The 13,279-nt window shown below is 38.9% G+C and overlaps 1 pseudogene across 1 annotated transcript; it reads right to left on the bottom strand.

Annotated features, from left to right (window-relative positions):
* Positions 1-167: 167 nt before the first annotated feature.
* Positions 168-8,705, bottom strand: LOC147852359 (uncharacterized; annotated as a pseudogene). Its single transcript, XR_015531472.1, has 3 exons — positions 7,997-8,705; positions 2,493-2,547; positions 168-330 (listed from the first exon to the last, which is right to left on the bottom strand). The product of XR_015531472.1 is annotated as an uncharacterized LOC147852359 (transcript).
* Between the last annotated feature and the right edge of the window lie 4,574 nt (positions 8,706-13,279).

The raw sequence follows: 13,279 nt of genomic DNA, 5'->3' as shown, positions 1-13,279 counted from the left end.
CAAGAACCCTGCCGCAATTACAACAAAACCTCAGCATACAATTTGAATTTAAGTAGAAACCACAGAGCAAACCAGTGACCACATAGTACTGTAAAAATCCATGAATCCCCCAGCCCGAAGGCAGGATTAGTGTATAATTTTATACATAAAAACTTGTATCAAGAAGATCAATGAATTACCCACCATTTTCTTGAGCCACTGCCCAGAGCCTGCCTTGCTGGGCGGAAATAATGACCATAATAAACAAAACAGGAATTATCATATTCATCCATATACCATTTCCACCCATTCTGAGGAGGATCAGGATTAGCTATGGATGAGGTGATTGATCTGAGATAAATAGATCTGTTAGACTAGTTAATCCCATTCAATTAATTATTGATCAAGCTTTTTAGATATTGTAACTAGGTTACAGGTCATGGAGAAACTTTTTAGATGTTCAGCATGAGCCAGCGAGGCGTTGACATTATGATTATGAATTGGAAGCTTACCACAACTCCATTCCATTAAAACAGAATATGAAATTTGAAACTGTGAATAAGTCAGAATGCCGATGGGATCGGTTGACCAGATCATGGATATATACATATAATGCATTTCCGAGATAATCAAGGAAACGTCTCACTCATTGCAAATTCCTTGTTAGACTAAATAATGATGCCAAAATTTGGCACTCCAAAACTATTTCTAATTTTTCTGCTACTCCCAAACTATTTCTTATTTTTGTACTTCAGAACTACTTCGAAAGTTCTTATTTCTAAAAATGATGCGAAATGTCAATGGTTAAAGCAATATTCGGGGGTGTAGTCGCTGGCCCCTCCCACCTTTTCTAGGCAAGAGGTTCAACATGTACCCCACTGCCTCATATTTGTACCAAGGAATTGTCCTAGCTAGGACTTTGTCGGTACGTCTCATGACGGTTAGTGTGGTTTTGACTTGTTTTGCATACCCGCATCACTTCATCTAGGTAAATTACGATTAACTCAAAAGCTATCACATACCAGAAGCATCACTGAATGTACAAGCCCAGTTAGAATGTTCCACAAGTCTTATAGTACCATTCAAGTCTTGTCGTCCGACAAGCTAGTACATGTAAATCTAATCGTTAAACTATATTATAAATGTCGAGAAAGGTAAGGGACAATTTAAGGAGGCCTATCTCCCAACAATTTAAGAAGATTGTTAATGTTAACCTCATTCATGAACTACAATTACATAAAAGATAAGGTTGAATGAAAGTTTGATCTCCCCACCACACCCCAACTTATATGAACAACACCTATACCGAGTGAGAGAGAGATAGAAGGAATATCATCAATGTTTTGTTGCTAATTAGTAATCTCAAACTCTATCTATTGTGTATTATTAATCAAGTGATTAAGTAATTATTAATTAGAGGGGGACTATATGAGTGTGAAGACACCCTTTATCAACGGAACATCGCTTGGTGACCAATTAGGTTACTTAAACATAGTTAAGCAACACCCTCCCGCCTTGTCCAAAGTTGAATAGGTGGAATATAGGTCATGACTCTAGGTTTCAAGCAAGTGTTTGAGAATCAATGTAACCAAAGTGATATGATAGTGGTCCAAGCAATGCTTTATGTGTAGGAGTATAGGAACATAATGTATAATAGATTTGTATAGACTTAATGTGTTGATTCCATGAAAATGAAATGAAGTGTACAATGATGTAACGAGTAGTTGCCAAAGGTGTCTATGACTTTCTGATGAGACACAATGCCTCTTCATGTGTCTCTTAGATGAGAGACCACATACATTATTATTTTTTAATGTTTATTTGCTTTTTATTGTTTTATTAGTTTATTGTTTTTTATTTCAACACTCCCCCTAATAAAATAATCAAAACATCATGTTCTTTTTCTTCAAACTTAGAAAATTTTAGAAGCCCTATCTTCTTGCAACAACGTATGTGCTTTTGATCTCTTTCCTACCTTATGGATGCTTAAGATATATTGCCTATCTTTAGAATGCCCACCTATTGTATAGAGCTAGAGTTCACAACATTAAAGATGCAAATGATGAGTCAAGCTTTTCATGACATTGTCTTCAAAACCTAATTTGTATTGAAACTTGGTTTGTAAGAAACTTGGTCCACATCGAGATTGACGGTGTGAACTTTAATTCTATCATTTTATCCTTGATCAAGTCTCGTAAGCAATGATGCTTGCAGGAGACATGTCAAATATTGTCGCTCATGTTTGGATTTCGCGCTAGATTTATAAAGGATTGGTTATGACAAATCGACTCCAATGTTAACACTCTGAATAAATTTAATTCTTCAAGTATCGCTTTAATCCAAATTCCTTCTTTTGCCGCTAGTGCAGCTACAACATATTCAGCTTCGGTTGATGACAATTGTAAAGAATCAGATATGATTCTTGTGCAGCTAAAGAGATGTGTGTTATGTGTGAGAGAAAAAAGAGGAGAGAAGAGAGAACACAAGACAAATAAAAGAAAAAAATGAAGTACTCAAGACGAAGGTGTATATTCACAAGTAGAATACGAGATACAAAAATGTAGAATACTTCAAGGATTTGCCGATTCTTTCGTTTGACTACTCCGTTCTATTGTGGCGTATGTCGACACGAAAACTCTCACCGAATTCCTTCTTTCCGAAGAAAAGCCGAAAATTCAACGGAGAAGTAGTCTTTTCCTCCATCCGACCGAAGACATCGTACATGTCGACCTGTTTCCTTTTCGACTCCTCTCTTGAAGTTTTGGAAGTGTCCGAACACTTCGCTCTTTTGACGCATGGGGTAGATCCAAGTGTGCCTGGAGATGTCGTCGATGACGGCCACGTAGTATCGACATCCGCCGAATGTAGCTGTTTGAGCTGATCCCCATACATCAGAATGAATTACATCCAATATGCCTTTACTCACGCTCCTCTCCTTCGGAAACGGGTGCCGATGTTTCTTGCCGAATTGGCATGCTACACATACGCCTTTTGTCTTTGAAATTCTAGAGTCCGATGACAAATCCTTTCGATTGCATTGACTTGGCCTTTTGGAGGTTGATGTGGCCATACGCTTGTGCCACAATTCTATGTCAGTGTCGGCTTTGATGCCTTTTGCAAACATGGACGATTTCATCTCATGCGAGTCGAGAATGAACATTCCGCCCTCTTTTCGTCTGCGAGCGATGAGTCGACACTCTTTCTCAATGAAGCAACCACCTTGATTAAATCGAACTTCCATACCTTGCTCAACAATTTGGCCGACGAAGACCAAATTCTTTGTGATGGTCGGTACATGCAAGACATTTTTAATATAAGTTTGGTTACCTTCTTTGCCAAATGGAACATTGCCGATGTGCCAAATCGGATGAGTAGTGTCATCTCCGGCTTCAACATAGCCGGGTCGGTCTGGCTCTCGAAGTTCTCAGAACCATTCTTGATGAGATGTCATATGGTTCGAGGCCTTGGAGTCGACGAACCATACGTCTTCCGAACTAGAGGCACTATTCGAAGTGGAAGTTGACATAGAATTTTCTCTATGTCTCATCATGAACATTCCGCCACGATCATCATAGTCGGAGTTGGTGGCATAATTGGTGAGTTGTCGGGTTGTGGAAACCGACTCACGCTTCTTCTTTTGGCACTCTTCTTTGTGGTGGCTGATTTGGCGCAATATCCACATTCAATCAAGGTTTGTTGGCTCAGACCGGAATGGAAGCTCGCCCTTCTTCCGAACGTTCCTTGATGGCTTCCATCTTGTTGCAGAAATTGTGAGTTGTTTTCGTAAGTCGGGCCTCATCCGCCTCATCCTTGGCTGAATTAGCCTCTTGCTTGGCCACGTCCTCTTCCTCCGTTCGAATGCATTTAGAGGACGTGGCCTTCCTTGGCGTTGTTCCTTGTACGAACATGGTTTTCTTCAACCAACAACATGGATTGAAGATCGAAGAAAGAGGGAGGATTCTCGAATGCTACTACGACGGTCCTCATTGCGTCGAACCATGGTGCAAGGCTACCGAGGCATATTTGCACCATCTCATCATCGTCCACATTGACACTTATTGAGCTGAGCGAGTCACAAAGCTCCTTGATCTTCAAGGTGTAGCTTGTGATGGACATATCCCTTTGTTGGATGTTGTTCAACTCTTGGCGGAGTTGAATCTTTCATGCCGTCGTGTTGGCGGAGAATATCTTCTTGAGATTCTCCCATGCTTCCTTCGGCATCTCGGCTTCTCGAATGTAGCCGAGCATGTAGTCATGAACACATGTCGCCAAGAAATACATCACTCAACTTGCCGCTTGCTCCCATGTTGAGTAGTCGGAAGTTGTTTGGTCGGGTTGATTTTCTTGTGCTCCTTTGATTTAGCTCTAATAGCCTTGCCCGACAAGGTATTGGTGCATCTTGTACTCCAAAGATGCAAGTTGTTTGTATCCAACTTCTCACTAGGGAGAGCGTTCCCCATTTGAGTATTCATTGTCGATGAAGATTTCCTTCTTCTTTTCCTTTTCTCTCGAACACGGGCTATGTAGTCACACTACAATAGTGATGGTCCGGTTCTTCTCGAACGTCGGCGTAGAACACAACACACGTGAATGGGCTACATCGAACTACCAAACCGCTATGATACCATGTAAAGAATCGGATATGATTCTTGAGTCGTGGAAGAGATGTGTGTTATGTGTGAGGAAAGAGAGAGGAGAGAAGAGACAACACAAGATATATAAAAAAGGAAAATGAAGTACTCAAGCCGAAGGTGTATATTCACAAGGAGAATATGAGATACTAAAATGTAGCATTACAAGGAGTCTCAACCGACTTTCTATGAAGTAGGAGGAGGGTGATTTATATAAGGCCACCCTCTCTCTTCATTAACTAACTACAACAACCACTCTCTTGGGAATATAAAACTCATTAGTTATGACACATAGTTAATGTGTAGAGAGTACTGGTGTGACTCTTGACCTTTGAGTGATCATAGATTCTCAAAGGGTGTTCACATGTTGCACTAGGTTGAGCTTGATTCTTAACAACAATGCAACCATCATTTTCTTCTTAAACCGTCAAGCAATTCCTCCACCCTCTACTATATAAACATACCCACCAGTAGATTTTTGATTATCTGCATCTCCCCCCCCAATCAGAGTCAAACCAACAGCTAAGGTTAGAGGAGGGATGAGTCCATCCACTTAAAACGCCTTTATGAATGAATAAGTAATTGCTAAATCTTTAGTGTGCTTAAGGTATTGAAGTATGAACCGTTTTGGACTTGGATTGAGCATGAAACGTGATAATAAACCAATACTAAAACATACATATGACCTTGTACAACTAACCAGATACCTTATACATCCTATGACTTGTGTATACAATACATTTTCCATTTCAAAAGATTCTTTAGTAGTTTTAGGGGCATTTTCTAAGGATAGTCTACATGTAGTTGTGAGTGGAGTAGATATTGGCTAACAATGTAACATGTCAAAAAGTTTAAGGATTTTAGATATATATTGTGATTGAGATAAAGAAATAGTGCCTAGACTATGATTTCCTTAACTTCAATTCCTAGAAAATAAGAGATAGGACCTAGATGAGTGATTCGAAAACTACCCTTTAATTCTTGTTTACATATAGTGATATAAGATAGAGAATTTGATTTTAATGGTAGGTCATCTACAAATACCCCTATTAATATGAAGTTAGATGCATTCATTTGAATATATATATATATATAAGGTTTATTTCTTAATCGGACATAACCATAGCTAAGAAGAAAAGAGTGCAAACAATTATACCACACTAGAGGTGATTGGTGAAGTCCATAGATGGATTTTCGAAGTCGACATACGTGATTTGGGAATTGAGTACTTTCATAGGAGGGTGGTTGTTGCATGTAGACTTCTTCGTTGAGTTCACTATGTAAAAATGTTGTTTGGACATCCAAGTGATGAAGTTCAAGGTTTAGGGATGCGGCAAGTCCCACGAGCCTACAAAACAACATTATCTTACGAGTGGGACAAAAATTATCTTTGAAGTGAAATCCACATACTTGCAAGAATACTCATACAACAAGTTGAGCTTTAGAATGTATAGGGGTGAAAGCAAGCTATGGTGTATCAACGTTTGGCCAAAATTCTAGTATTAATTCGCTGAGGAGAAAAAACATAAAAATTTCAAATTAATCCAATATTTGGGTTAAAAAAGTGGATTATTACTTCTTCTAAAGTTAAAGTCAGATTCAATGAGTTTTGGTTTTCAAATACCAATAAACACCACACATCCTTCCACTACTATGTCTTTGTCTAAGTGTCCCTCGTGTAATCAATTACATTTGAGGTTGTTTGTGCATATGCCGAGGTAAAGTTGTATGGAGTATTTAACTGTAAAAAATATCAAACTAATAGTTATTCAGTCAGTTAGGCTCTCTCTCTCTCTCTCTCTCAAGCTTCAAATATCTTGGCCTTGAAGTTCCTTCAAATCATAGATGGAATTAATGTGCTACACAATGCTTAGAGGCGGGAAAGCGAGCATATTATTGTTTATGGGTAGGGGGTTTGGCTCCACCCCCCTTTCGAAGGGGGTTACGTGTGAAGGGGGTTTAGCCCCATCTTCTCTCCTTGATTTACATCTCTACCTTTATGCTCTTGTATTGTTCCTAGCGTCTTAAGTTCCTCATCTCGTCGCTCCCAACTTCTCGAGTTTCTAGCCTCATCACATTGAGTTCCACGTTTGTAACCTTATCGGTCGTAGCCTCGTCATCTGTGCTTTGTCTAGGGTTGGTGTGTCCGTGACAGAGAGAAACAAAGACACAGGAAATGAGAGGGGAAACTTCTTCTATTCCATTATGCCCCATGGGTGGGATTTATATATGTACAAGATGTAACCGTTACAAATACGGAATGAGACAAGTAGGGAGTTACACTACTTACCCACTCCCTCATCTTTGTACACATGTACACAAATGTGCATGTGTTCATACACATATTCATCCTCACTCACACTCATATGCATTATACATACACAACGACCACTATATTGTTTTCTACCCTTATACTTCCCATACAACTCCTATGGGTAACACATGGCACACTTGTGGGATAGTGCATTGCGTGGTTGAACCCACTTCATGGCAAACTCTCGTTGATCGGCACTCCATCGGTCTTCTCATCAGTTGGAAATCCCTCGACCGGATCACTACTCTACAATCGATAACTTTGATCGGAGCTTGCTTGACCCGAACCTTCTCGTTTGGTCAGCACATCTCACGATTGGATCACACACGAATTGGCTTGTCTACTATGGCATGAGTCGTAAAATCGCGTTCCATGTATGTGTATTCTTCTTTTCCTTCCTGTGAGTTGAATTTTTGTACCCCTGAGTTTTCGAGATTCTATGTAGTACCCCTCGATTTTTTGAAATTTTCATTTGTTTACCCCTTATGATTTTGAAATTTGATCTTTTGCCTTCTGGTTTGTCTGCCCTCGACGTATTGAAATTTTCTCATCGTAACCCTCTCCTCTCTGCTTTTTCTCTTTCTTTCTTCTTTCTTCTTCCTTCTCTTTGTTGCTACCGCTTCCTCGCTCCTTTGCCTTCTTCTCGTTCATGTTTTTCTTTTCCTCCACTACCTTCTTCTTCTATCCTACGCTTCGTTTGTTTGGCAGACGACTCTGTTCGATGGCCGTCTGTATCTGTCGGCTGTCTTTCTGCCGACTGTCTGATCAGTTGTCAGATGTCGACTTGGTTGCTACTGTTCGATGGCCGGCTCTGTTTGGGGACTTCTCTTAGTTAGACTAATTGTATATCTTCGCCTACCGGCTGTCCCTCGGTCACCGGATGTCTATGACTAACAATCGTCGTCGTCATCGTCTGTCGGTTATCGGTTGTCGGTTGCTGGACCGGCTAGTTGGTTGTCTATCAGGCTTTCTATCCGCCTCAACTAGCTATGCATTGAAAAATCTATCATCATTACACTACTTTTTGAATCATCATCAATTCTTGAATCTCCATCAAAAATTTTACAAACACATTTGCCAACAACCGATGTAGTATGACCATAACGTGGCTTATACAATTGATTGTTGGAACCATTTTCGGACATATCGGAGTTGAGGCCATCCAAGTGAAGTACTTTCTTTAATGTCAAATAACACTCTTCCAAATCGTCATTTATTAAATAGTGATTGAACATCAAGGAATTCCTGCCATGCTCAAATTCTCTTTTTGCATTGTTCAATCTGTTTTGTTTTTGCTCCTCTGTTTCTGTTCCCCTTATTCTAAGCTACTTTTCCAGTTGCTCAAGTGATGGGAGTGCTATGAAAATGAATGATGCATCTAAACCCCTTCTTTTCTCTTCCTGAGCGCCTTGGACATCAATGTCAAGAATGCATATTTTTCCAGCATTTGCTACAGCTTCAACAACAACACTTGTTCCATATAGATTTCCATGCTCAATTGTATACTCTAAAAACTTGCCTTCCTGAATTGCAAGTTCCGTAATACTCCTTTCATTAAAGTGATAATGCACACCACTATTAAGTAACATCATTAGACTAGACCTTTTTAAGACAAGATCACCATCTCGCCTGCTCATGGATATGAAACTAGTACGGAGATTATTTACTAATACAGATGTTAGGTTTCCATTGAGACCATCAAAATCAACTAATTCTTTTATCGATGGATCATTTAATATTCTGTAAAGTATTACTTTCTTGTCTTCATTACCGATGTGCATGGTTAGAACATTAAAATAGTCTACAACCTTTCTCTCTATGATAGTAGTCTCATTACTTCCATTCTCAGTGGCATTCCAATCTACATCACAACCAATACTATCCTTACCTTTAGTTGATGTGTCTTTCTTATCCTTTAACATTTGACGATGTTTCCTTTTTTTTTCTGCCCAATACTTTTGTATGGCTTATTGTGTACTAATAGTTTGATCCCTATCCTAATGATCCATGAGGGTTGTTGATAAACACCCTCCTTCCCCTTCTATCTGGCTTGACATCTTCATTAGTAAATTGAAAAAAAAAATGAGACGTAAATTACTATATCACATGCAAATTGGTTATTGACAAGAACAATCCCACCATTTGCTAGAGCACACAGTGGCGGTAAGTGACTGTTTGTTGTGGCGGAGTGAAAGCTACTGAGATGTTGACGATTGCAACCACCGTGGGGAACAGTGGTGGCAAGTGTGTGACAGTGGTGGCGGTGATGACTATGTGCAACAACAATACACAAAATTATTCCGCAATACACAAGATTATACACAACAATGTAACACACCATAATTAACAGATGAAGATGTGGATGCAATTGCTAACTAGCAATAGAGGAGCGAGCAGTGACGGGTAAGTGTTCAAAAGTGGCCATTTTAGAAGTTGCAAGTGGCTAAAAACAATACTGACACCGAATGCAAGAAAATCACTGGCAAACCGTGTAACGAACAGTGGTGACAATCGAGGAGCGAATAGTAGCAGCAATCGAGGAGCACACAATGGCAGCAATCCAGGACCGAACAGTGGCGACAACTAAGCGTACAATGGTGGCAATGGAGGAGTGAACTCAATCGAAGAGAACGGTGGTAGCAATTGAGCCTGAATAGTCACATTTATGTGGCAATGGATCATGCATAATGGACCTAGGGATTTGGTATATAATTAATGTTTCCATTTACGGTGCACATTTATGGTGCTCATTTACATAATTAAAATATTATAATGTTTCTATTCATGGTGCAAAAAGACTAAATCACCGGTAGCTTTTTGCATAGCTAATTAGCTATGTCAAGGACACAACGAATTGTTCCCATTCCCATGCTTTCACCCTTTTATCATCTTAACTAGGTTGTGAACAACAAAATTTTGAGAGACGAACGTTGATACTATAGAGATGCACATTGATAGCCATAAAGCTACATTCCAATCTTATTCTTGAAGCGTCATAAACACAAGTATTGATATTTTTTATAATCCTAGATTGACAAGACCACTTCTACTTGTGGAGGTTTGTTTCTAGATTTGTTCTATAAAACACATGTTACCTGCATGTGAAATTGATGAAGCATTAGAGATTTTACTATTTTCATGTTTTAGGTCACCCAAATACAGGAGAATGCAATATTATTGAGGGATTGTGCAAGTGAAAGATCGAAAGGACATTCTACCCACAATCTCAGTAACCATTAAAGGTCTTTTAATTAAGGATCCTTCAGTAGATAGTGATATTAGAATAGGCTTATATTTAAATTTGTACTGAGTAAGATTGGAAATCCTATATGTTAAAAGTCCACTACCAAAGTAGATATGGTTGATGCGGATTTCGTTGTTAGGGCTAAAGCTAGACAAAAGGGAATTTAAAAGAGAGAGTAAAAGAAAGAGAGAAAATGGGTATGTTTTTATTATAAGAAGAAATATATAAGAGCAAAACTATAAGATTCATCATTAACTAGTGTTGAAGTCAAAATGGGTCCCTTGGATATATTATATGGTTCTGATACCCGTTGGAAATATTGTAGGGTCATGCATGACACCCTTCGCAATATTGTAGGGTCATGATACTTGTGTGTATACTTGTGTCTATATAAGGCAATAAAGATTTTTTAAACTATATCCTAAATATAGGACTAGTTATCCTCTTTTGACACTCACCTACTTTTTTCATCATATTTCTTCTCTATATCTCCAATTTCAACATGCAAGAGATATTGTTGGAAAGCTCATGTCATCAACTTCTTATTGAATATTTTCTTTCTAAATTTGGATATTAGAAGAATTTATGAGCATTTTTCTCTATCTAAATCTTCTCGTCCACAACTTGCATTTTATTGTACCTATTGACTTTTTTGAGAATCGTTTTTTCAAATACAACACGAAATCAATAAAAATTAATTGTGCCAAATCTAGAAACAATTGACTATTGACAAATAAAAAATGTACACCAAAGTCTTACTGTAGATAGATTACACTATCATGTAAAGATAAGATAGTAAAATTTTCTCCAAATCTTAACCCAACAAGACAAATTAACCACAAAAAGTCACTACACGAAGTTATTCATGGTAGTCATAATGTCCAAGGTGTTGATGTTTATTGATGTATGAGAAAGCATTAATGGAGGAAGCAAAGAAGGATGGATCAAGCTCTCAAGCTTTATTTAGGCACGTCTTCAAAAATCTGCATGCTTTCTACCCTCTCTCACTTTTGAAAAGTGAGTATATAAATGTAATTATATATATTTATGACTCTATTCACACAATAACCTAATAGGGACACCATTTTGAGAAAGAAATTGAGATATACGAAGGACGGGGAAAAAGCAAAAATACATAAAGAGACAAAAAGAGAGAAAATCTCATTTGATATTAGCTACATGAGGTAAGGATGCAAGAACATAGTTTATATTATATGAGCTCATTGAAGAGACCGAAAAGTAGTTGAAGAAAACTTTCCACACAATATTACAAGGTCGGTAGGTCATGAAGGGAGGTCTGGTCGTACCCCCCCACCCACACACACATCTATCTATATACAAATCACTATAAGCCAAATTGGAAGCTCTTAAGCCAAACTCATTATTCAGTGCATTTTGCGTAATATTTTAGAACTCTCCTCCCATTTTCCCTCGAATTCAATGATCCATTAAAGGTTAATTAAGTGTTTGATTGTTTGAGTGGTTGGTCATACAATGAGTGCTTATGTTACATGTATGTGTGTTGATGTGTGATTAATAACCTACGTACTTTCAATTAATAACCTATCAATCATGCCTTTATTGTATCCACACCCAAGGTTATCTTTGCCTATTCTCTAACCTACGTACTTTCAATTACTTCATAATATTCCTACGCATTAAGTATCTGAGGTGTGAAATGCTACTAAATAACAGGCAAAAAGGGCACAAGAAAACCAAGTGTTGCAAAAAATATAGTTGTGCAACTACAACCAAATAGATAGCCACTTAAGCTCAGAACTAGCTAGAAACAAGCTTGTTGAGCGAGCAAGCTCAATCGGATCAGTGTGTGGATGATATCCGGAACCAGGAGCCGGATCGGATTGAAATTGGTAGGCCGTTAGAGCCCTACGGATCCAGCCTAGTACATAGGCATATTTTTGGGAGTTAGTGATAGTTGCTCGTATGAGCATTGAAGTACCTTCCAATCCTTTATGGACTTGTATAAAAGTGCTCTCTGAGCACATTCTAAGTACACAAAGTATTATTATTTTAGAATAGAGTTTTATGTTCTGCTCTCTCTCTGTCTCTCTTGTGTATGCTAAATATTCTCAAGCTTCCATTCAACTTGTGTTTTCTATTCTCTGTTGCTTCCTGGCTAAACCGGTTTTGTCAAGCTTCCACATGCTAACTTTCACATGGTATCAGAGCGCGAGGGTTGAGACTCCTCTATAGCCGCCAAACGCTTTCGAAGACAAACCCTAACACCCGGTGAAGAACAGTAGAGAACCGAAATGGATAGAGGTATGACAAGTTCGCTTCCCACAGAAAAGCTCCACCGGAGCAACTATGCATATTGGTCAACTGGCATCACCCCATTTTTTGCCAACTATGGTTTCCAGCCACGCTTCAGTATTTCCATCCCTGGCAACTATGTCAACCTGTCAACGGAAGGACGTGCTCGTATTTTAGCCGCCATTCATCAAGACCTCTCCCTCGTGTGAGTGAATGTGTCGACAGTTATGCGGAAGTGTTTGTTCAGATTGTTTGGCTATGAAAAGCAAACAACATACACAGAAGATAGAGGAGGCAGATATGGACTTACATAGTTACAAGCTTTAATGGAAAGCTTCTTATTTTTGCTCAACGGGTTTTTCTCTCTTAGAGATTACAATCTTCTTTCTTCGTCATCCATTACAACGTTAGGTATTCACTTATATGCTAAGCCCTAACTTATTGTCAAGTTCACATTCGGACAGATACAAGGTGGAAGGAGTCGGCCTTTTATGCCAACAAACTCCCACGTAAAAGGACTACTCTTCTATACAATTACAAATATTTGGGGTTGTCTCCCCCGTAAACCTTGATTACAAATTTAACTAGATTTTATATTACAAGTCTGTCGGCAAGTAGCCGAGTCGGTAGAGGTATGGTATGATTATCAATCAACTCTTACCTTCTGCTCCTCGTTCGGCTTTCTTTTGCTCGGTCGCTTGTCATAGTGCCATATTCGTCCTTAGTGTTCCGAAGCGTTGATCTGGGAGTGGCTTCGTCAGGCAATCGACGATGTTCACCTCGGTGTCGATCTTCCGGACTTCGAGCTTCTTCTCGGTTACGAGCTCCCGGATATGA

This window comes from Azolla caroliniana, unplaced genomic scaffold, assembly GCF_043228905.1.
Source record: "Azolla caroliniana isolate FFs.n. ecotype wild unplaced genomic scaffold, voAzoCaro1.0.p SCAF_18, whole genome shotgun sequence".
In the NCBI taxonomy this organism is placed as follows: Eukaryota; Viridiplantae; Streptophyta; class Polypodiopsida; order Salviniales; family Salviniaceae; genus Azolla; species Azolla caroliniana.
This window is presented reverse-complemented; position numbering and strand designations above follow the sequence as displayed.